Source organism: Elgaria multicarinata, chromosome 3, assembly GCF_023053635.1.
Source record: "Elgaria multicarinata webbii isolate HBS135686 ecotype San Diego chromosome 3, rElgMul1.1.pri, whole genome shotgun sequence".
Taxonomy (NCBI): domain Eukaryota; kingdom Metazoa; phylum Chordata; class Lepidosauria; order Squamata; family Anguidae; genus Elgaria; species Elgaria multicarinata.
In genome coordinates, this window is record NC_086173.1 from 137,252,565 (window position 1) to 137,278,433 (window position 25,869).

The 25,869-nt window shown below is 42.7% G+C and overlaps 1 long non-coding RNA gene across 1 annotated transcript in view; it reads right to left on the reverse strand.

Moving 5' to 3' along the window:
- Nucleotides 1-25,869, reverse strand: part of LOC134395858 (uncharacterized) — an 86,109-nt gene that overhangs the window by 47,426 nt on the left and 12,814 nt on the right. Inside the window, exon 2 of the long non-coding RNA XR_010025231.1 lies at nt 10,573-10,634. This is a non-coding gene — a long non-coding RNA (uncharacterized LOC134395858). The remainder of the gene's footprint in view (nt 1-10,572; nt 10,635-25,869) is intronic.

The window sequence follows — 25,869 nt, forward strand, 5'->3', positions numbered from 1 at the left end:
GAAATTTGTTACCGCAAAAGGTAGTGAGGGCCACCAATTTGGATGGCTTTAAAAAGGGGGGGTTTAAGATGAATTCCTGGGGGAGAAGGCTATCAATGGCTACTACTCCCTAATCAGAGGCAATAAGTCTATATTCACCATTTGCTGGGGAACAGGAGTGGGAGGGTGCTGTTATACTGAGTCCTCCTTGTGGGTCCTTAGTTAACAATTGGTTGGCCACTGTGTGAACAGAACGCTGAACTAGGTGGACCCTTGGTCCGATCCAGCAGGGCTCTTCTTATGTTATGCACAAACACCCAAACACCCAGCATAGTTGTTGTGAAAACAACATTGCAACAGGCAATGGAAACACGGGGAACAAGAAAAGAAAATAGTTTAGCAAAGGCACTTCACCAAATCTTCCATCTATGCCACATGTTCTATACACTGAGAACTGGGTCAGGCAGTAATGCTAGCTCCAGGTTTGGTGGGGGGGGGACCCTCACTTAAGGCGCCCTCCCTGTGAGACCCCTCCTTCTCCTTTCCACGGATACTGCCCAATCACTTGCCTTCTCCCTCTGTGTCTCACACACACAACTACCAAGAGGCAGGACTGTGGGAGGGAGATAGCATCCCAGCTTCTTCCCTCCTCCCCTCGAGTAGTGGGGGTCAGCAGAGGGAAGGAGCCCTCCTCCCTCCCTCTACACCCTTTAGAAAGAACCTTGGAAAGTCAAGTAAATCAGGTCGTGACAGCAAAGACAACAAATTGCAAGAAGCTCCAGAGAGTAGCAGTAGGCCCCTTGCAGGGGTGTGGTCATCAGCAGGTGACCGACAATTCCTAGCGTTTGCCGTCGGCCCTAGCAGCCAGGGAGAAAAAACGAATTACCAGAGCTGAGTGCTGAGACCTAGATAACTGGGGCAGCTGACCAGAGCCTCATGGTTAAAAAGACTTCACAAATGGAATCTTCCTTACAGACAAGTGGCTCTAAGGGCCAAGCTGTATGGCTGATCTGGATTGTCACTGTAGCATAAGGGGTAGGGGCCTTTAACACGTTGCCCCCTGATCCAGGCCGTTGCGAAAAAGTGATCCATTAAAATAAAATTAGATGTTTTTATTTGAGGGGAGGGATCCAGATCAGGACGTCAGTGGGGGATGGGATGGGATAAAGCCCCCCTACCCCAAACAGGAGTTATGATCCAGATCAGGTCCCTTGTGCTTAGTTTAGAGAGAGAGAAAAAGCAAGGTGTTGCTTGGGTCTAAGTCACATTTTGAGGAAGCATGCAGTGGGGAGTGGATATGGAAGCCCCCCCCCCAAAGTGGTCTTCTATCCCTCCAGTACTTTGGGAGCTCCAGTGGCTGCCAGTGGCTGCTAGGGTGTGCTTCAGGGTTGGACTTACTGTATATAAAGTGCTGCACTGCTTAGGCCCTGGTTATTTGAGAGCCCGCCTTGCTGCGATGCCCCACTACCGGTGGGCTCGTTCACAGGAGCAGGGCGCCCTGATGGTCCCCCACTACAAATTAGAATGTGTGAGGAACAGGGCTTGTTCGGTTGCTGGCCCCCAGATATGGAACAATCTGCCAGTGGAAGTTAGACAGGCCCCCACTTTAAACATCTGTCTAAGGCGTTTTTATTTACACAAGTGTTTGGGGGGGAGTGGCAGCTTGAATTTTAATGTGGACTCCAAGGGCTTTAAATGGTAAGCTTCCGTGTATTTAAGCTGCTAAACTGTTTAAATTGTTTTATGTGTTTTATTATACAGCTCAGGTCCAGGTTATCTGAAAGACCATATTCTCCCTTATGAGCCTGCCTGTGCTTTGAGACCTTCTGGGGGAAGCCCTTCTTTCAGTCCCACTACCATCACAGGTGTGCCTGGTGGGAACACGGGAGAGGGCCTTCTCAGTGGCTGCTCCTGTGCTCTAGAACTCTCTTCCCAGGGCAGCTAGACTGGCACCTTCCTTGATGTGCTTTTGGAGGCACGCAAAACCTTTTTTGTTTCAGCAGGCTTTTGGTGATTGATCTGGGCCTCCGTCCATTGCTAAGGTCGTTTTAAAATGTCATGTGTTTTAATCAGAGTTGGCAAACAGGGTTTGGGAAGTTTTCCCTCCTAACATCTCAGGAAAGTAGAAGCAGTGTTAAAGCATGAAATGGCATAGTGGGGAAGAAGAAGAGAAATGTTAGTTTTGTGGTTGACAACTAGAGTAATACACATGGCTATCTAAAGACTGCCTCCCTCCACATAAAACCATTAGGTCCATCATCTAAAATTAACTAGCTGCACCACTGTCCCTTCTCCTACCTGTGCTACCATATTGGATTAGCCAAGTGTTGAGTTTTTAAGATGTAAAGCTGTGGCAGGGCCAGCCCTCCCATGAAACAGGGTGAGGCACCCACATCAGGTAGTGGAGTGGGAGAAGTGGCGAATTGCACCGTTCCCCCTGCCCCCGGTCCCCGCCAGGAGGGCCCACCACCATTGCTGCCCTGCCACCTCCAGCAAATGCTCTGGAGAGCCCCACCAACTGCTCTCCCACTGCGGCATTTACTGCTCTTTGGAGCAGACGCCCGTGCTCTTGTTTCCCTCATCACACACACTCTTACTTTTGGCACCACCATGCAGCCAGAAGAAGTGGCTGTGGGGCTCCTCATAGAGCTGATGTGGCATCAGCAAAGGTGATGGGGGGAGGTGGAGGGGTGTAATGCAGCAGGAATGAGTGCAACATGGCGGCACGTATCCTTTCCCACCTCAGGCAGCAAGAGAACTTTCACTGGGGCCGGGTTGTGGAAATGGGGGAGCGGTGTGTGAGTGTGTGTTTTAAAGGGAAGGTTTTAATCAAGCTTAGTCAACTATATGGAGCATTCTTTAGGAACCACAATGTTTTCATTTATTGAATAATGGACTAGACCAGACTTAATGCTGTTCTGAGACATTTAAACCACACATCTGATGATGTTGCATTAATAGCTTTCTGAAATCTGTTCCTTATGGATAGGGGAGACGGGGAAAGGAGAGAAGTTCTTGGAGCAACTTGAGGACTAAACTCACCCCCCATCCAAAGTCCTGAACTGATTGTTCTGCATCTGCAACTTATTATCCATGATTGTTTCCCTTGTCTAGTTTAGTAGCTCCAATTAAGACCAACTCATCTTCTTTTGTCTCATTTGCTAAAGATAATAGAATGTCTGCCAGAATGCTGCTACACCAATAAAAGACCAATAAACACAGCAACCTCCTCTGTTCAATTTCTACACAAAGCCAGTGGGAACAATCATCTGGAGGTCTGGAGTTAGGTGACATCCATATGCTGGTGACACCCAACTCCTTTTGTCTTTTGTCTACCCATTTAGGAGCAGCAGTTCCATTGCTGAAACAGAACCAAGGCCTGGAAGCCATGATTAGCTGGATGAAAACAAACAAGCCGAGTTTGTTTCTACACAAAATTGAAAGAATAGTGATTGAGATCTGGAAGGAACAGAAGTACCTGATGATTCTCTCTTCAAAAGTTGGCACTACAATAAACAAGTTCACGTTTAGATCATTGCAGGACTCTTGTTGGTTTTGCTACTAGAGGCTGAAGGAGCTATCCTTTTAGAGTTTCTCCCTCCTATTGATGGAATGACTTTGACCCTACCTTGAGTTGTCGTTTCACAGGTTAGAAGAAATCCTCAGCACAGACTTAGGGCCTTGCTAGACCTGGTGGAAAATCCAGGGGAGAGGAGGGGAGATCTCGTGTAGACCCTTATTCAGACGGGAGCCACGACGAGCTCTGAAGGACAGCCGTCATGGCCACCATTTTTTTATTGTTAAAGTGGCAGGACACAGGAAAGGTAAGTGGGAGTTGTTGTTTTTAATTCTTCTTCCCCCACCCACCCCCCATCCACGATCTCCGATCCCCCAACCGCCCCCCTATCCGTGATCTCCGATTCCCAGCCCGCCCCTATCCGCAATCTCTGATCTCCCACCCGCCCCTTATCCGCGATCTCCGATCCCCCGCCCGCCCCCCATCCGTGATCTCCGATCCTCCACCGGCCCCCCCAGCCCCGTTCTCCTTTCCCCACCCGCCTCCCATCCGCAATCTCCGATCCCCTGGTTGCTGTCCCTCCTGATGTCCCCTGGGCCATGATTTCCCCCCCCCCGATCTCCCTAGCCTCCGTTTCCTGCCCCCCATGTCCCCCCATAGCTCTGATGGCCGCAGTGCTCCTGTGGAGCACTGTGGCCTGTCCGTTGCTTTTCCTGGCTACTCAGGAGTAAATCCGGTAGCCGGGAAAAGCGGTGGACCTGGCTACATGCCTGTGGTCTCGGGCTCAGCCCGAGACCGCAGGAAAAACTGTGCCTGAAGTGGTGCCAGTTACCCCGGGCCCAGGGCAGTTTGAGCCCTGCCTGAGTCCGGGATACCCTGTGCGTCATCTGGATGCACAGGGGTGAGCCTGGGGCTCACACTGAGCTAAAGCCCCATCTAGGAAGGCCCTTAGTCCTGGATTTGAAGGTGGCCATTTTGGCTAAATGTGTTTTATGAGTTGCATCTTATTCACCAGCTGCCATCTTTTCAGGAAAAAGGAAACTTGTTGGACATTAGTCTTGGGTATTGTTCAGAGATGTAGTAGCAGGTGTAGGCACTCATCATAACAATGCCCATACCCAGGCCCCCAAAAGAGAGTCCAAAAATTCAGGCAATTGTTTTGATCCAAATGAGTTTCAGCAGTTTTCATCTCCACCAGGAGCAAGACTTTTGTAAAACTAGTGGGTCTTATTTGCGCATTCAGCAGGAAGCCATGCCAAAATACTTTACAATAGGGAACAATATATTGTTTATGAGAAAAGTTATTCTGTTGGCTACTCTGAGAATTGCAGCAAAACTCAAAGGGAACAGAGAATTCTGAGGGAGGGGGTGCCAGACGACGTCAGCACCCCGGCTAATCAAAAAGTGCCACCACTATGTCCCTGTGAACAATGGCTCCACTACACCACCAATGTTGTTTTGCTTTTAGTTTCAAGGCTTGGCTGTAATGCCCTTTACATCAGACTGCTCTTGAAAAGAGTTCAGGGGCTTTGGCTGGTACAGAATGCAGCAGCTTGCCTTCTACAAGCTGTTAGAAACTGAGGCCTTTGCTAGACCTACCTACCTGAAAGTCCGGTCGGGAGGAGGGGCGAGCCCGCACTGCAGCATGGGCTGTCACCCCAGTCTATACATCAGATGCGATGGGCTAAAGGAAAGCCCCATCATGTCCACCATTTTTTTTTTCATTCTTAAAGGGCCGGGTGCGCAGGAGCGCACCAATGACCAAGGTGAGTTTTTCTTTTTTAAAAAAAGTTCCCCCGCTCCCCGCTGGCTCCGATCTCCCCCCCCCCCCGCTCTCCCCCCCGTCCCGATGGGCCCAGCGCTCTTGCAGAGCGCTGCGCCCCGTCCACCGCTTTTTCCGGCTACTCGCGAGTAATTGCGGTAGCCGGGGAAAGTGGCGGGAACGGTCTACACGCTCGCAGTCTTGAGTTCAGCCCGAGACCGCGGGAAATACCGGGCTACAACTGTAGCCAAATACCCCGGGGCAAGGAAGGATTACCCCTGCCTGATCGAGATCCCCTGTGCGTCATCTGGATGCACAGGGGTGAGCCCAGGGTTCACCTAAGGCTAAACCCTGGTCTAGCAACGGCCTGAGGAAATATTTGGCTAATTTTGCATCAGCCACATTGACCTTCAGGCTCAATTTATTTCAAGGCGCTGACATTTATCTTAAAAGCCCAATGTGGCCTGGACTCAGCCTATCTTAAGAAATACACTGTCACAATGTCATAATTCAGGACTTGGCCTAGTCTTAACTACACATATCATGCACAGGCAACATTGTTGGTGTTGTTGTGACGGGGCTTCAGGGATGCATCAGGATTAAAATCTGATTTTAATGTATTGTTTTTAACAGGCACATTCTGTATTTTATTATTCTAATATATACCGGCTATTTTAATGTCATTTCTAATAGAATGCTTTTTTAGCTGCCTTGGACACATATGTGGAAAAGGCTGGGCTAAAAATCATTAAATGAATAAATAAAGAATCATGAGTTGCAAACACTGCCTTGAGGGACTTGCCAGTTGGGTGGTAGACAAATCCAATAAACAAATAAATAAATTCTCAAACAGTGCATCAGAGATTTGGCCCTAGGGATGAATGAGAAATTTATTTCCATTCATTTTTTAAAAATCAGGATTTAACGAGTTCACACCTTCTGGATCAAACACAGACTCAGACGCAATCTGTGGTCAAAGTCTGTACATTTTTTAGTTTGCAATGTGATTCCTGGACCCCAAAAGTGTGTTTGACATATTTTGCGTACATTTGGAAACTGGTTGAAAAACTGCATACTTTTGGGGTGAAATGTGCACAAATACACTTTAAGTAATGGCAGAAGAAGGCATACAGATCAAAGATGTGCACAACTGATGTGCATGTTTGGGGAAAAGTGCCAAAAAAAATCGACAGATTTTCATGGAAAGAGAAAAAAAACACAAAGCTCACAATCTGAAACAGACTTGAGTTGGAATGAGCTTTGAGCTCAATTTTTGCTGATTTGCACATCCCTGCAGTCTGCATGATATCTCTAGATTGTTTGCCTAATACAGTAGTCTAGGGAAGGATTTAATTATGCTCTCCTCATCCTTCTCTAAATTGTGGGAGGTTTAGGACAGCAGTTTGCATTGTGAGATAGCTGCATCTCGGAATTGTATTTTATCTATAGAAATCTGTTTATTTGCTAGTTAACTGTGGCAGATGTAGAAGGCTGCGAAAGAATAGACTTTGCCCCAGGTCGAAACACTTGTTTCTTATTTTGTAGACCTCATTCACCTCATCTCATGTCTACACTACAGATTACTTTACTCAATCGGGTGTAGAGAATCGTTGGTCACACCTCATTTTTACGGAAAAGGGACAGATAGGGGCATCCGGAATTCTGGTATTTGCCAGAAGGGCCACTAGGTGGCACTGTGTTCAGGCTGCCATCTACAGCAGTAACAGAAAATAGGGTAAGTAGGTACTCTCTCTAGACTAGAACCCAGCAATAGAATGGAGCGCTGCAGCCAAGAATCTTGGGCTGCACGCAGCAGCTAATGAACTAATTTAAATGAGTCATCTTCACATCATGGTTCCTCTTCTCTGCCAGTCCTTGCCCCGAGCAAGCTTAGCTCTTATTGAAGCCAAACAGAGTCAGTAGATGTAGGAAAGAGAATGGGGAATTCATGTCCATTGGCTGTTGAGTGAACTGTGAGTAATGTTCTTCCAGTCCTTCAGATCTCACTTAGAATTTTTTTTTTGCAGAGGTATAGTCCCATAATGTTATAAGAAATGTGGATTCATGGACAATGTTAATGAACTATATGTTTTTAGTTTTTTTCAAAATCCACAGTTGTACAATACCTTTATTAGAACCAACTAAAACTCCACAAGAAGGTGCAAATTTCAGAGTTCTCCAGAACTCTTCATCAGGCTAGATGATGCAAAAAGCAGGGTGTGTGGAGAAGAAACAGGAAAATCCAAATATTTGCCCAGATGTTATGGCCATGAGATCTGCATTTTAGATAGGCTCAGACTCAAAGCGGAGTGCAGTCTGAGTGAATTAAACAGAGGGAGGTGTTGTAGGTATCAGATTACATCTAGCAATGCATTTTGGGATAGAGCAGCAATAGACCGATCTCCATTTGTGAAAATACAAAGGTCGGCTGTAACTCTGATTTGCCTCTTGCCTTGGGCGAAACACATGGGTTCCTGGATAGGCACACAGCAGAAGTGCAGAGAAACATGAGAGTCTTTATATTAGCAAAGCCTGAAATTAATTTTGGGATAAATATAAACTGCTGAATTCTACACTTAGGATAATGCCTGGATAATTTGGTATCACTCTCCAAATTATTTAGGGCTGTTGGGGTTGTTTCCAGTCTGAGGGAACAGCACACATTTTGGAATGAATTCTTTCTAAATTAAATTTCGATCAATCTTGCTGTATTTAGCTTCTTTCCAAAGTTCACTACTAAAACGTGTGTGTGTGTGTGTGTGTGTGTGTGTGTGTGTTTATTTATATAAGGACTCTTGGAAAACAAGAAACAAGAAAACGTAAAGTGAAGGGAGGTGCAGAGAAACAAAGAAAGAAGCAACAAGAACTACTGGTTGATGAGGCTAGAAAATGTTATCAAGGGACATGTTAAACCACAACGCAACAGCTAATGAGAAAGACAAATGAAGGATATGTGTCCACTACCACATTGGATATGGAAACAAATACTATACTATGAGCATCATCAGGCGGATGGATTTTCACATTCCCCTACCGTCACTATGGCCTCCTGCTGCTGCCCCACAATAGCGACTGTCTCTTTACACAGGGAGAGAAGAAGGAAGTAAACAAAGACCATGTGGCTCATTCAGGGGCTGTTTATATTGCACACCTTTTCCAGCACACAGCAGGAAATGGTGACACATCCCATTTTTTTAAAAAAAAGACGGATTAAAAGGGGTCTATTTTGTGATGGAAAAATTAGCGGAAGCATCGAGAGGCGCATGGGAGGCGGATGTTGTCGCCTAAAGGACGCCGAATATCTGTAAGTAGGCAATAGCGAGCCTGCAATAAAACGCTCATCTAATGATGCTCAAGAGGAAGAATTGAAATGAGACACCACAGCGCAGCAAATACACTTCCTTTGGATGATAACTCAGACCCAGATAATAAGGAACCAAAAAGCCAGTTTAAACCTCTAATTCATAAAAGATTTTCTTCCATGAATATGTTTTAAATAAACTGTAATTGAGTTAATGTTGCATTGTAATGTATTATAATTGTGGTTATTTGTTTTATGAACCGCTTTGAGCACAATGTATTTTCGAAAATGGGTATACAAATAAACTGACTATGATTATTGCTGTTCTCCACTACACCTGAAGAAACTGGCTAGTTTAGGAGCCCAGTACAGGCTGTGTGGCATATACAGCTCTGTCCTCCAACTATGGCAGGGGGGCGGAAGAGCTGGAAAGGGGTCACCACCATTGCCCCATAGCAATTGCTGCCTGCGTCGATCACCTCACTCCACCTAAAGGTGGGGTGGCCATGGGAGGCGTAAGCAGTAGGCCTTGCAAGGGCCCTGGCAGCTGCCGAAGGATGCCAGGTGCTGACATTGGCCCTGCTACTTTAAGGAACTCAAATTGGCAGTAAGGCCTAGTAAACACATACTCTAAGCTAGGCCTCAGGCCTACTTGAGGGCCTGCTTCTAGCTCAGCAGGCCTGTGCAGTGAGACCTGGCTTTGGATCTGATCTCACTTTCTAGCACGAGGCCCACTGGCACGTAACAAAGCAAATCCAAACATGCTGCTATGTTCACTGAAGCAGCAAAGACACATAAAGAAAAAATTCCCCATTCTCCTCCCTCCGCCCCCTGCCCCCAGTTCATGCTGTTCTTCTAAACTGTTTATAAATAACTGCAGCCAGTCCTTGGCTTCAGAGTACTCCTCAGCTCTAGCCTACAAGGATTCAATCCAACTTCAGAACAGAGGTCAGCTTGACTTCCCCACTTTAGAAAACAAGAGTAGAAAGGGGGAACTAAACCTGAACCGGTGAAGACTGGGGCATCGTGCTAAGAAAACATTTGCAGAGTAGGCCTCGTGCCAATTCTCTTCATACAAACCGATGTGTTCGGCAACCTTGCTAGCTCCACTGTCTCCTGTCTTCACTTTCCTTATCCAGCAGTAACTTCTGATTCCCCAGGGTCTGTCATGTGCATTATTTGGTATCACAATACCTATTGTTCTTCCTTTTGCAAATCCCAATCCTTAGTTTGGTCTGTTGCTGATCTCCTGCTTATCCTCCTTGATCTCATACTTATTCATCAAAATAATAAATGAATCTATTGCTCCACATTTTTTCCTTTTTTTTTTTAAATTCCCATGTAAAAAAAAAAAGAAGCATTACCACAAATAAGGATATAAAAAGCTACCTTCCGCTGAGCCAGGTAACTGGTCCATCAAAACTTACTCGTATTGTTAGGATAGCTATATATAAATTGCCAAAAAAGAGGAAATATATCACAAAAAAGAGGGAAGTAGAGGGTGTAGATTTGCATAACATTTTCATATATGCTAATTTCTCAGTGTAGATGCAAATTTAGAAATAATGGAAATATAATACATCCCACCATGGTGGGCTAGACTGCAACAAGGTGACCTGTGTGCCTGGTCACAATCTACTGTCCAGTCTACTGTCCAGGTGCTCAGTATGGATGGGCAACTTCAATGCGCTTGGACTATTCTCCCTCCTTATCATTTTTGTCTTTAAACTGGACTTGGACAGGACAGCTCTTCATATACAGTATTGTCCTCCAGTGGAGGCTGGCGGCTCCAATTTTGGTGGGGCTGTGAATCCATTCTGGGTTTCAGTCAGAACCAGCCAAAACTCTAAAGGAGCTATCCAAGGTGCTGAAACTATGGTTGACCATCTTCAATGGCTTCTTTGGAATTCTGGCTGGTTCTGACTAAAACCCAGAATAGATTCACAGCCCCACCAGCTTGCACTGTTGTCCTCTGTAAAGTAGGACACATGGCCACTCATTGTCCATTCTTACTCACGGTGGTTCTTCAAATTTTCAGGCAGAGTGAAGCGTTCCCAGTCATGCCAGCTGAGATCCTTTAATTGAGAAAAAACCAGGAACTGAACCTGGGGGCATTGTAAATGCAAAGCATGTAATGGCTTCTCTAGCGAAGGAAGCATCTTCCCATGCATATGTTATTTTTGAGAAACCTTCCTCAACTGATTAGCCACTGTTTTTCTGGTTCCTTTGTTTTTAAATTGAACAGTTTTAATTTGCTTTTTAAATCTTCTTTCTTTTACTGTTATACCTATGTTCACCACTCTGGAATCTGTGTTAGATAATTGAGTGGTACATAAACATTGTAAATAAATAAAATAAAATAAAGCAGGCTTCATTGCTCGAAATGGCAATTGACAAATGGGGTATGTGTTCAAAACTGGGACTTTAAGACTGCAATCCTAGACACCTTTACCTAGGAATGAGTTCCATTATCTGAGTAGACATACACAGTATTGTGTTGTAAGCATACATTGGCTTATGTTTCTATCCTACCTTCCGAAAACTCAAGGCAGGGACCAATAACGAATGTACCAATGAAATGTCCTTTGGCTGTCACACTGAATCAAAGGTGTGATGAAATGTCTCCCCTTACTGGCTTAACCTCAGCTAGCAAAAATTAAAATCTACAATAATGTTTCTGAAGGACACATTAGAAAGACAACTAAAGACAGACAACTAAAATCTGTGTAAAATCAATGCATGAAGAGGATCGTGTTGGGTAACACCATCCCTGACTTCCACATGTTGATTGGCTCTCCTGCACAGAGTCTGTAGGCATCCAAGCTGTAGGTGTGGGGTTTCTTTCCACTCGATCATTACCCTGCATTTTTCCAGGGTATCAACTGTATGGACAGTTTCTACACATTGACAGCTTGTACATGAATAGGCTCTGTGCACAAGGGGCATTCAGTAGGTTAGTTGCAGTGTAAATTAGTTGTACTTAAGCCCTATTGAAATCAATGTGAAAAGTTAGTCATGACTGACTTCTCATTGATTTTAATGGGAATTAGATGCAACTAACTTAGTTTGGATCCCACCCAATGTATACAGATCAAGAGTGGGTCAATTCCGACCCTCTCCACATTGATTTTGCACACATTTTAATCATCTGCATGGGGTTCTTGATCATCATAAGAAGGAAATTCCATTGTTATATACTCCAGCCCTTGTTCTTAGAAAACAAGTTCAGCATTCTCAGTTGACCTTAAAGATGGCTGCAGGACACAGGACATTTTTCTCTGATACAACGGATTAAGGGCACAATCGTATGTATAGAAACAAACAAACAAAACCCTTACAACTCTGAGCTTTCCACAGCCAGCCATGTCTCTAGTTAGTTCTACAACTCCTTGCACTCCCCAACTAGCATGGGTCTAAACATGCATAGGGTTGAACCTTAAACTACTAAAATTTTGACCCAGTTCAGACATCATGCCAGCAATTCCTGGGTTGCTTAACCCAGGAATTGCAGGAACGAGCAGAGCATACATTCATTGTTTCCACTTTTATTTAACAACCCAAGAACCATGGGCAATTGTTCAGTTAATTCTGGGTTGTTTAACCTATAAACAACCCAGAGTTTCCAGTTTTGTATGTCACAAAACAACACAGGAACAGGGCTTCTTGGGCAGATAATGAAAAGCAGAAACAAGTGCATGCTCTGCTCATTCCCCCCCAATTCCTGGGTTAAACATTCTCCCAATTCCTCGGTGACATATCAACTGGCTCTTTCAGTAAGAGAAATGGCAGGGGCTGTATCTAACTTTTCCAGCTCTCATGACGATGCTGTGAAAGTCACGGTTTTATAGCTTTTGTAAACTTGAAACGATAAAATATGATAAATAACATGTCTCTCCACACCTGTCTTTTTAAAAACTATGCCTGAATGCAATGATGCACAGCACACACACCCAGGCTGAAACTTGCCAGTAAAATATCAAGATTTAGGATAGTGACTGAGATGTCCACATGTCCACCCAAAACAGTATATAAAACACTTATATCATATTCTGTCTTGTAAAAGATACAACAGTAAACCTACCAGAATCTCAAAAAAAAAAAAAATTCAGAATGAAACATTGTCTGAGTGCTATCAAAGTGCTGAGGGAATGACTAGAGTTGCTTCAAGTTATATACTCTCTCTTATTCCAGATTGCAGAACTCTATATGCTCTCGGGATCATGTTTATTAAAGAGGGTTTATGTTTTGTCTTCATGCCAAATTTCAAAGCTCCCTACTTAAACATTTTCAGAGAAAAATCCTCCACCCAGGTCTTCTTGTGACAAGTCAAGCCTTTTCTTTCTCATTGGAAAAGTTACTTGCTTAACTCATTGGGTTAGATCCAATAGGCAAACAGGAAAAAATGTTGAACCTAGGTCTCACTGAAATCAATGGGATAAGTTAATAGTGATTTAGTGTAGGTCCCACTGATTTCAGTGAGGACTTAGAATCGGATCATCCGATGGTGTAATTCTGCTGATGGAAATGCTATTGTCAGCAGCACAAGGAGGGAGGGCATACACACACACCTGCAGCCTCCCACACACCCTCAAATCTGCTCCAGAGAACTGGCAATCCCTCCAAAGCAGATTTTCAGATGTCAAGGAGGGTCATGTAGGTGGGTGAAGGGAGTAGAGAAGGAGAAAGTCCATATAACACTTTGTCTGGATATAACCTTTCTCCTTCTCTACTCCCTTTTTTAAAGAGCATTTTAATGGATTCCTACGTGGGAATGGGTTATGAGAAGGAACCATTTTATTTTTTAATTTAATTTAATTTATATATTATTCCATTTATATCCTGACTTTTTCCTCTTGCAAGGAAACCAAGAAGGCTGACATGGTCCTCCTCTTCTCCAGTTTATCCTCACCACAACCCTAGGAGGTAGGTTAGGCTGAGAATCAGTGACTGGTTAAAAGTGGCCCAGTAAATGTCATGGCCAAGTGGGGGACTAGAACTCAGATCTCCTGAATCTCAATCCGACACTCTAACCACTACACCACACTGGTTCTCCAAAATAGCAGCATCTGGCGAAGGTTTTGGATGCCCCATTTGCCACATATGCAGGTAGCTGTAGAGGGAGAAACATGGCTTCTGTGAGCAAACCCGTTGTATGTGCAGTATGTAACAGTCCTTATTATGATGGACACCATATTCAGCCAGTCTGAAGTGGTCAATTTTATTTATTTATTTATTTATTTATTACATTTTTATAACGCCCAATACCCGAAGCTCTCTGGGCGGTTCACAAAAATTAAAACCACAATAAAACAACCAACAGGTTAAAAGCACAATTACAAAATACAGTTTAAAAAGCCTTCCAGTATAATTACCTTCCAATGCCCATCTCTTCAGATTCTTTCAAAAATATGCTCATCTATCACAGTCTAAACAAATCTCCGCTCTCTGAAGATATTATTAGTTCCTCTGTGATTATTTAGTTTGCTCCACTTCCTTAAGCTGTTCCCAGATTTAAGCCATTGTTAATATATGTCTTAAATTTATATATATATATATATATATATATATATATATATATATATATATTCCTTTATTTATTTTTCCTCTCCAGAACTGTATTATTATATCATCATTGTGGAACTGGGACTAAATAAGTAAAGTTTATCTTGGCTTGACTTTTTACAACCGTGGCCAGTTGTCTGGCACCTCTCTCTTGTACAAATTATTTGTCTAACTGACAGCCTATGCACTTGACATTCTGGAAGGTGAGGTGGGGGGACATTTGTTGCAGGGGATTTGCTTCATCTCATTGCTACTTAAGAGTAAGAATAAGAATGATATCATTTATATGGCATGTTAGAATGTTCCAGGAATTTCACATACATACATTATCTCAATAACCTTTACAACAACTTGTATAAATTAGGTCAATATTACTATCTTTCCCATACGGTAGAAGGGGAGCTGAGATTGCAGCTACACAAAGGAAGCTGTTTGATATCAGGCCAGTCTATCTAGCCCAATATTGTCCATGCTGATTGGCAGTGCCTCCCTACGATCCTTTCAATTGGAGAAAGCCAGGGACTGAACTGGGAACTTTTACAAGGAAAGCACGTGTTCTCCCATCATCAATGTTGTGCCCTCCCAATGTTTTGGATGACAACTCCCAGTTAGTGCATTAGCCTCAATTGAGCAAACATGCTCTTGCCAACCACCAAGACCTGGGCATCCAGGTTCAGGGCCGAATCCAAGAGTACACCCAAATTGCAAGCCTGAGTCTTGAAGGGCAGTTGTTACCCCATCCAGCACAGGTTCCTTTATCTGCCTTTTGAGTGACCAGGAGCACCTCTGTCTTATCTGGATGAAGCTTCAATTTGTTTGCCTTCATCCAAGTCCAGTACCGACATCAAGCAGTGATTTAAAACTGGAACAGATTTCTTCAATTTAGATGGAAAGGAGAGAAAAAGCTGGATGTCATCAGCATACTGGTGCCACCAAACCCGAAAACTCCAGACAATCTCTCCTAACGATTTCATGTGCATGTTAAATAGCATGGGGGATGAGTTGGAAACCTGAGGTGCACCACAAGCCAATGGCCACAGCATCAAACATTCCTCAGCATCACCTTCTAAGGTCACCCCTCCAAGAAGGACCAGAGCCACCATATGCCAAAGGAAGTGAGGCAGGTGGCTACTAGGAGGAGGGCTTTCTCTGCTGTGGTAACCCAGCTGTGAAACGAGCTCCCCAGAGATGTTTGCCTGGTGCCTACAGTGTACTCTTCCTGGTGCCTACACTGTACTCTTTCGCCTTTTTATTTTCTCAGTTTTTTAACACCTAATTTAACTTAAATTTAAACTTTGTTGTAATTCCGTATTTTAACCTATATCAATTTTTGCTGTGTGGTTTTATCCTGGTTTTGCTTTTTATATTGTATTTTGTATTTGTGTTTTTAGATTGTTGATTGTTTTTTATGCTCTTCATGGTTTTAATTTTTGTGAACCACCCAGAGAGCTTTGGCTATTGGGCAGTTTAAAAATGTAATAAATAAATAAATATAACAGTGCCTCCCAATCCCATCTCAGACAGATGCCCCAGAAGAATATCATGGTTGATGGTATCGAAAGCCACCAAAATTTATTTTATTTATTTATTATTTATTTATTACATTTCTATACCGCCCAATAGCTGGAGCTCTCTGGGCGGTTCACAAAAATTAAAAACATTCATAATATAAAACAACAGTATAAAACCATAATATAAAATACAATAAAAAAGCTCAACCAGATAAAAACAGCAGCAATGCAAAATTACAAATTTAAAACACCAAGTTAAAATGTATTTATTGATTGTTAAAATGTTGGGAGAATAAAAAGATCCAGCAGAACAAACAGGGACACATTCTCCCTGTCCTATTGCTCTGAAAATCATCCACCAAGGTAACCAAAGCAGTCTCTGTCCCATAAACAGGCCTGAAGTCAGATTGAAACAGATCTATATAATCTGTCTTGTCCAGAAATCCCTGGACCCTGGAGCTCAGCTGAAAAGCCACCACACGCTCCAGCACCTTGGCCAAGAATGCAATATTGTAGACTGGCTAGAAATTATCCAATACAGTGAGGTTCAGGGACAACAACAACAACAACAACAACAACAACAACAACGACAACATTAGCACAAATAGTTTTCCATGGGTCTCCACTTGCTGTCTTTATTTTTGTAATTTGAATATGAAAAGGGGGCCCTGCATTCTCATAGGGCCATATGAGTTAGGGGTTTTTTTGTGTGTGGGGAGAGTTATGTGGGAAGTCACTCATTTGAAAATGCCCTACATCAAAAGTTATTACATCAAAATGTTATACATCAAATGCCCTACATCAAAACTAAGAGTTTTTTTCTTGAGGTACATTTTGGCATTGGTTACAGACAGTCTCTTACCTGAGGGTTCTCCTTTGAAACAAGTGGTTGTGCATGAGAACTCTAAAGTGCTACAGTCTTACAAGGTCTTCGAAAGTGAATGTTTGAATTGGCACTCCATTCTAAATGTTATCAATGTTGTGAATTTACAGGAGGAACAATCATGGAAGCTCTGCACAATTGTTTCTTTGTCTTCAGAGGAAAGGGGACTACAAACACCTCACACATCCACACACCAAACGTTCTTTTAAAAATGTTCCGATTCTATGTTTCTCTTTTTACTATCTGGCTCACAGTTTTATAGTAACTAGAACTGACGATACGAACAAATTTTGCCTGAAAAGAAATGCTATGTTATAAATATAAACACAGCCCCTAGATGGATTTAGGCATGCCAGGAGAGCTTGTCTTCTGTTTAATATTCTTCCCAAAACCATCTGGTATCTTACATTCGTGGCCAAGAAACACAGTAATTTTATTTCTTTTAGAAGAAGATTCTGCTTCTAATCTTAGACTCTGGTCTCTCTTGGGTACTAGTTCAGACAGGATATTTCAAGTGGTATAGCAGAGTTTATCTCAAATTGGTAGGTGGTTTGAATTAGTCTATGCTAGTGGTCAGGACACTGTTTCAAAGAAGGACCCGAACAAACAGCTGTGGTGACTGACCACTAGGCTAAATGCACTCGGGGGGGGGCAGGGTGTAGCAAGGAATTAGACTATGTTTGGGTGGGATGCTGTTTTGTTCCATTTGCTTTCCCCACCCATTATTTTAAGGTTCAGCAGCACTCCCACATCTTCAGCATTCCAGAGGAAACCACAGCAGTAAACTCAACCAATCAAAATGGCTACTCTCCTCATAACCAGGTTGCATAGCTGTGGAGAAAGTAACTATGTTGAGAGCTGAGGGCGGGTTTTAAAAAAAATGTTTCAAGAAGACAGGGAAAGGACCCCCTTTTCATATCTCAGAATGTGACCTTTTGCACTACACAATAACAAGTGGTTCCTACAACAAAATGTTGCAGTGTGGAACAGTGGAAGCTGGTAGTTCCGATGTCAGTGGGGCGGGGAATCCGCTCTGGTTTCAGTCACTCAGATATCCAAGGTGCATTGTTTTGCACCTTGGATAGCTCCTTTAGAGTTCTGACCGAAGCTCAGAGCGGATTCACTGCCCCACTGACACTGAAGTCATCAGCCTCTGCTGGTGTGGAGTGCTCCTGTTCAGGGTTCTAACCAGCCATGATCTTTTCTAGAATATTCCATTCCACCTCCACTTACCCTGGTTTTTCATTCCCAACAAGAGTCATTCTGCATTCTATGCCCATTGGACATACCTAGTCTTCAAGGGGCAGTTTTTGAAGGATTTCCACCTTGGGGGTTTTTTCCCCTAAAGAGGTGGGGTTTTTTGTACTTTTGCAAACCTTAGGTTTTCCCAAACCTGCTTATATCTACCTCTAATACATGAATTGTGCTATTTTGGCTATATAAGGATCCACCACTCAGGCCTTTGCTAGACCTAAGTGAAAATCCAGGGGAGAGAAGGGGAGACCTCACGTTATGAATAACTCGAGATCTCGCCCTGGTTTACACGCGAGTCGCAACGAGCTCAAGAAGAGAGCCGTCATGCACCTGCCATTTAAAAAAAAAAAATTTAAAGGGCCAGCTGCACAAGAGGACGAGCGGCAAGGTAAGTGGGGTTTTTTTTTTTAAAAAAAGCTTGATTTCCCCGCTTCCCCTACCCTAGCCCCTAGCGTTCCCAATGGATATTTAAGAGTGAACTATAACCTGATGCATTGTGTATATCATTAGAACAGTTAAATGTATCCAGATTTCAAAGAAGTGCCTCACTCATTCCAGTAAGCTCCTGCCCCACTTCAACGAACCTCCTTCTCACATAATCAAAAACAATTTTTGCCTGGCAAATGTGAGAGGGCATGTGAACCTACTGTATTAAATCTAACTTTCTGCATTCCACAGACACACTCTCCAGCACGTGTACTGCAGCAAATCTCTGAGGACTAGAGATGTGGGGGCAATGAGATATAGAGAGGTGAAAGCCAGAGGCAGAAGGACTAGCTACCGGGTAAGAGCTGTATCATAAATTAAAAACCCTTCAACCGGTACATGATCAAAAGCTTTTGCTTGGCAGGCAGACTTTTGAAAATTAAATGTATGCCAAGAACCTACTGGTTTTTGGCTTCCTGGCCAAGGCTGAAAACCTTGGATGCTGTAGGACTTATAACAAATACTCTGGCACAATTACTGAAAATACATTTATAAGAGATAACTCCTCCTGTAAGGATAAGATTCACTTAATTCAGGAAATAATAGATAGAAGCACAGGTTTGTTTTCAAATTTTACAAGTTTAATATGGCCAATTCCTTGACTAAAGGGAAATTACAGCAATCCTTAAACAATTTTGGTTCTGTACAAAGTGACATTACATTTTGCCAAGTATAATAGTTCAGCAATTTTATTTGCTCTCTGAAATGTATTGGGCAGATAATGAAACAAGTTATGTTCAAAGTGATACGTTGGTTATTAAGTATCATCTAGTTCTTACCAAAAAGAAAAAAAGAAAGAAAAGGTGAAGGAGGCATTATCAGCTGCTCCCTCGTTCCTCTTCTTCACTCCATTATTATTTTTTTGCTTTGTCACTAGCCAGGTTCAGCATACCCCATTGTTCCTCTTGGCCTATTCTAAGACAGCAGTTTTCTTCTTTTTAATCTTGCAACTTTATTAGACTATACAGCCTTCAGTCAGGACAATGTTTTAGAGGTGCTTACTAAATAATCATTGTTGTTACTGCTGTTGTTATTTTCAGACTGTTCCCTTTTCTTTGGAAGGTCTCCACTGAGATGATCAGCAATGGTGGACAATCTTCCTTGAAAGACAGATTGCTCTCCATTTCTCATCTTCCCTTCCAATATGCAGCCACAAGACACATGACCTGGGATGCACCGTCAGTTCACATGAAGAAATGATAAGACTCAACAGACCTAATTAGAATCTTATATAAAATGCATGCAGAAAGCACCTAGGGCTTTATTTATTTATTTATTTATTTATTACACTTATATACCGCTCCCATAGCCAGGGCTCTCTGGGCGGTTTACAGAAATTCTAAAATTGAGGTAAAAACAAGTATACAAAATGTAAAACTCTAAAACACAGTAAATACACACATAAAGCATTAAAAACCGATTAAAAACTAAACATGTGGGTAATTAGGATGTACCGCCATATGCCATATATGGCGGCACATATCCCGCCCTATATCATTAAGATCTCAGAGCGGCGTACAGATAAAAGCATACAGTATAAAACAATAAATATGCACAGTTAAAAACAAATTAAACCATGAACCAAGTTAAAAACAATATATAATTTAAAAGCAGTAAAAGCAGTTAAAACAATGTGCCAGTGAGTTTAACCGTCAAAGGCTTTGTTTAAAAGCCATGTTTTTACTTGGCGTCAAAATGCAGTCAATGTTGGCACCAATCGGGCCTCCAAGGGGAGGGCATTCCACAGTCGGGGGGCCACAGCAGAGAAAGCCCTCTCCCTTGTCCCATCATATATGTTGCATTGGTGGGATGCGGAGAAGGGCTCCTCCAACACTCCAATAGTGCTGTGCTGAAAATTTCGACCATTCTCATGCCATTTGACAGAAAAGAAATTGCTTTTGAAATGAAATTCTAAGGAAAAGAAATTTTGGAGAAATTCTTATGGGTTTGGTTAAGAGTTCTTATGCTTACCTTACTTATGAGATGGCTGAGGAGTGTGTGTGAGTGTCCTGTCTGTCATTGCATCTCTCTGACAGCCTGTAGCCTCCTCGGCTTCCTGCTCTTCCTTCCCAGGGGAAGAGATCATGAAGTTACTCCTCCAATAGGGCATTTTGGGGGTGCTCTTGGATCCAGAACTGTCACTTGAAGCACAGGTGAACTCAGTGGCAAAGAGCACCTTTTATCAGCTTAGGCTGATATACCAACTGAGCCCTTATCTGGACAGACATAGCCTGGCTACAGTTATCCATGCTCTGATAATCTCTCGTTTGGATTACTGCAATGCGTTATACGTGGGGCTGCCTTTGTAAACGGTCTGGAAACTTCAACTGGGACAAAACAGGGCAGCACGGTTACTAACAGGGACTGGCCTACGAGACCACATCATGCCAGTCCTTTTCCAGCTTCATTGGCTGCCAGTCCAGGTCCGGGCCCGATTCAAAGCGCTGGTATTAACATTTAAAGCCCTAAACGGCTTGGGGCCAGGCTCTCTGATGGAACGCCTCCTCCCATATGTACCTGCCCGGACCCTAAGGTCATTCTAAGGGGTCCTTCTCCACGAGCCCCTGCCAAAGGAAGTGAGGCAGGTGGCTAGCAGGAGGAGGGCCTTCTCTGCTGTGGCACCCCGGCTGTGGAATGAGCTCCCTAAGGAGGTTCGCTTGGCACCTACATTATATGCTTTTAGACGCCAGGTGAAGACCTTTTTATTCTCCCAGCATTTTAACAGTCTATAAATAAATTTTAATTTGGTGTTTTAAATTTATAATTTTGCATTGCTGCTGTTTTTATCTGGTTGAGCTTTTATATTGTATTTTATATTATGGTTTTATACTGTTGTTTTATACTTTGAATGTTTTTAATTTTTGTGAACCACCCAGAGAGCTCTGGCTATTGGGCGGTATAGAAATGTAATAAATAAATAAATAAATAAATAAATTAAAAAAAAATCATATCAGAAAGTACAGGCAGCCTGGCCAATGGTAAGGTGTGCAATAGAAAGGAAAATACAGTACCCTCAGCCACCTCACTGACAAAAACACCATCAACACACATTCAAAATGAATTACAAAATGCCCTGAGAATGAGGCAGAAAAATGGAAGCCACTTTCATGGGGAAGAAAACTTTCAGGAAATTGCAGGACATTGCAGATTTTGGCATAGCATTAGTTTTACTCTTTCCTTGGACCTGGATGAAATGCTGCCCCTCCCCCCCACCCCTGCTACTGGGCTTTCAGGGAAGGAGCAGTGTTGCCAGCACCTGCATTAGAGGCAAGGGCAGGATCTACACAACTGGTTTATAACGGTATTGAAATGCACTGACAACTGTTGGGGCCCAGGACACATTCCATATACTGTTTTCAAACCACTTTAATCATGTTATATCCTGCTTGGGGTAGATCTGGTCAAGATGTATTCCCAATTATCTTTCAGAAATGTAACATTTGGAAGACCCTAGAAAAGTCACTGAACGCTGTAAACCACCTAGAGAGCTTTGGCTATGGGGTGGTATAGAAATAATAATAATAATAATAATAATAATAATAATAATAATAATAATAATAATAATAATAATAATCCAAAATATCTCAGAATACATGCTTCTCAGAAAAATCAAGATTTTTCTTTCCTTAACCCCTAGAAATAAAAGGACACTTTTCAGAATCTTCTTCTTCTTCTTCTTCTTCTTCTTCTTCTTCTTCTTCTTCTTCTTCTTCTTCTTCTTCTCCTCCTCCTCCTCTTCCTCCTCCTCCTCCTTCTATCTTACCTTCCCCTTCATTCCATGGCCTGGAATGATGCTAGGTATATGGGTATTGTGGAGGATGCAAACTGGGGGCCAGGTTGCCAACACAGTTAATACTGTTGCCACTTGCAGTGACAGTGCAAAAAACCCAAACACCCATAGGGGGGAAAAGAAAAAGAAAGAAACTGTTCTACAACTCCTGCCAAGGGTGATGCCAACCTGTGAGAAATTGTTGTAGATTTTTTCCTCCCCTTGGAGAAATTCAGAGAAATTGTCCCCCCAATTTCTCAGCCCACATATTGGGTGGAGAAATTTGAGGAACTGCTTACACACAGCTCTAGTCTTCAACAATGCACAGGCCGGGCCAGTGCAACACCTAAAAACCCAACTTCACAACTACCTATTCTAATGCTCTCTCTTTTTTTATGCCGAGGCTATAGAAATGTAAGCCTGACAAAAATTCTGACCAATTTTTTTTTTTTGGTGCTACCTCCAACATCAAAGGCAATAAGCCTATATGCATCAGTTGCTTGGGAACAGGAGCGGGAAGGAGCTTTGTTGGCCCCTGGTCAATGGCTGGTTGGCCACTGTGAGAACAGAGTGCTGGACTAGATGGACCCATGACTCTTCTTACGTTTTTGTTTTTATTTTTTATGGTGAGACTATTAAAAATGCCAGCTTGTTAACATTTCCTATCATATAGTAGCCATTTTCATTTAACTGAGAGGCAGGAGCCACAAGATTTAGATAACTCAGAGTGCTATCCTATGTATTTTTAGAAAGAAAGAAAAAGTCCTAAAACTACCAGCATTACCCAGGCTGGCTGGGGAATGCTGGGAGTTGTAGGCATTTTCTCTCTCTCTAAACGTGTATTGGGTTTCGCCTTTAAGCAAATATTGAGACAAATTTAGACAAAATAGATAAAGATTTTTTGTTGCCAGAAAAGTGAAATTAGATAAAGTGGGTTTTAGAAGAACTGATTTTCAGTCTGATATTCCACCAACAAGACAAAGGTGTCCATTCCTCCCCACCACCCCACCCCCGATGATATTTCTTATACTTACCTACCTGTGTGTCATGTTTCACAACTGGATAGTTAGCTATTTGTTTTACACCCGTGCTATCAAGAACTGTTGGAATCTCCTTCCTGATGCCATAGGCCTTAGCTAGACCTAAAGTTTATCCCGGTATCGTCCCGGGGTCATCCCTGTTCATGTAAATGACACACAGGATATCCTGGGAGCAGGCAGGGATGACCTCGGGACGACCCTGGGATAAACCTTAGGTCTAGCTAAGGCCATAGATATCAAAATGTGACGTGGTGCTATTTTTCGCATCACCATGTCACATTTTGATACCTGTGTCATCATCAGCTGTTGCACGCGCTATACTACCAGACAGGATGAGAAAGTGTACTATAGTTGGCAAATTTAAAGGGATCATAAAGGGCAGCAATTTAGTTTATTGCTATATGTGCAGCAGTATGGGAAACTGGCACTTCTTTGGCTCTGGACATTCGGCAGAAGACTGCAGCCATCTTAGTTCCCCAAGGTGCAATACCTATTGATGACATATTGGGCTGCCTGCTGCCAATCCCAAAGTAGAATAGAGGCAATGGGTGGGCACACATCCAGAGACAGTGGTGGTTGGATAGTGGCTCAGTGTGTAAAATGGTTTGGCCATGGTCCACCAGGTGGTAGCTGGTTTCCACACACAATATCCTGTAGGCTGTTTGGACAGCCCTGAAGCATGAGCTGCTCATATAATATGTACCTTAAAAAATAAAATGTGACATTTTCTCCTTCCAAAGAAAGTCAGTCATGCCTAAGTCCTGTACTGGAGCAACATGGGGCTGCTTCCTGAAGCCTAGTTTGACACTGCTCCAGTACAACCTTAAGAAAGGAACCATATAGGTCAAGGGAATAAAAAGTTCTTCTTTCCCATCAGTATCATTCCTCTTCTGGGGCAGTCATTCTACAAATGTTACCAGAGTGTTACCAGCCAAATGTTACCAGCTACTCACATAATGCTTCAACTCATATATGAATCAGGCCAAAACCTTGGTGATATCAATTGGATGTTGATTTTATGGATTTAATCCAGACTAAACTCCAAACTATTTCCAGGCTGGGCCATTGTGTCCTGGTATCTTGAATACTATTTGGGTCATACATATACAATTGGACTAATCACCCAATAATAAATCCAGCCCTAAACAGCAGAGAGGATCTGGATTTTACGCCCACATAAATTAAAATTTCCTCTCTTTATGTGTGCATAGTGTAATGTTTGCACAAATATTATATCCAGAGCTGTCTGTAAGTAGAAACAGATCCTTCATGATAGGGAAGTTATTTGCTGCGTTTGTATTTAGGATTATGGCTTCATTCTTTCAGATGTTGCACATCTATTCACTTAGGCTAAGATTTTCCTGCTGTTTCAGGGCCTCTCATCCACAAAGATTCACAATACTGAACTGTATGAGGCTTGTCTGTATATTGTCCAAACTGCCAATAAATAGTCAGTCAAATAGTCAAATATGATACCACCCAGAAACTGGTGGCAACAGCAGGGCCTGATCTATAGTACCATTCCACAGTTGATGGCTCTTTAAGTGTAAGCATAAAAATATGTTGATCACGCCTGGAAACAAAAACAAAACAAACAAAAAACAATTATTGTTTGACCTTTCAGTGTTAAATTTGGAGATGGTTTTAAAGTGATTTAGATGGCCACCATTCACATGAAGCACAACAGAACAGCTAAATGGGTTTGTCAGTGACGTCTTGTCACACAACATTATATCGACAGGTTTTAATACTGCACATACTTTCTATAAAGCAACGGCTTCCTTATGATGCACATTCCATAGAAAACATTAAATGGTAAAAGACTTCAGAGTAAATGTTGTGCTATAAAAATGCATCATTTGTGTTAGCAGCTTGTGATGAAATATAATACTTAGATTCTGGAGGTTCTTTTTTCAGGATTCTTGTTATGTTTTCCCAGTTTCCTGTGTTCTGGAGTAATTTCAATATATGACAACATCAGCCAATTATAATGTGATGTCACTTGATTAGATACCACTGGTAAGTAGCATGTGCCATCCGTACTTAACACTATGACCTGTTTAGAGTTCATCTCAACTTGTGAGGTTGTTAGAACTGAAATCAGTTCCACACAAAAGAGGTACCAACTGTACAACATGCATTCTAGGGCCTTTCCAGATAATAGTTTTCAATATGAAATAAATGCATGATTGTTATTCAATTATTGGGGAGCAGCCTCCTCCAACCCAGACTACAACTCCCATCATCCCCAGACATTGCTGGTTAGATGTGATGGGAGTTGTAGTCCAACACATCTGGAGGGTGTCAGGTTGGGAAAGGCTCTCATAGGGGATACACTTATTTCCCCCCTAGCCAGTACATATGTTGTAGGAAAATCACATTTGAATAAATATAGTTTTTTCCCTCCAGCTAGCATGTCCATTGTAACTTGGTACCGTGTGTCTTTGTATTATTTACTGCATTTATATCCTTCCTTCCCCCCCCCCAACTAGGAGCTCAAAGTAGCATGTATCTATCTTATTGTCACAACAACTCTGTGAGGTAGGTTAAGCTGAGAGACAGTGACTGACCTAAGGCCACCCAGTAAGCTTCACAACTGATTATGTATACTATGATTGCTGTGTGCTTATTGGCTAGTGTCTGTGACATCACTAGTGATTAACAATACAAACAATATAACCCTGGAAAAAGTAGAGACAAAGGCTGGAGCTCATGCTCTTTCTAATTCAGATCTTATTTCATGTGGAAAAGTTTGTAAACATTAGCTTGTGGCTACTTGTATGCTGCAAAGAAAAATACAGTCCA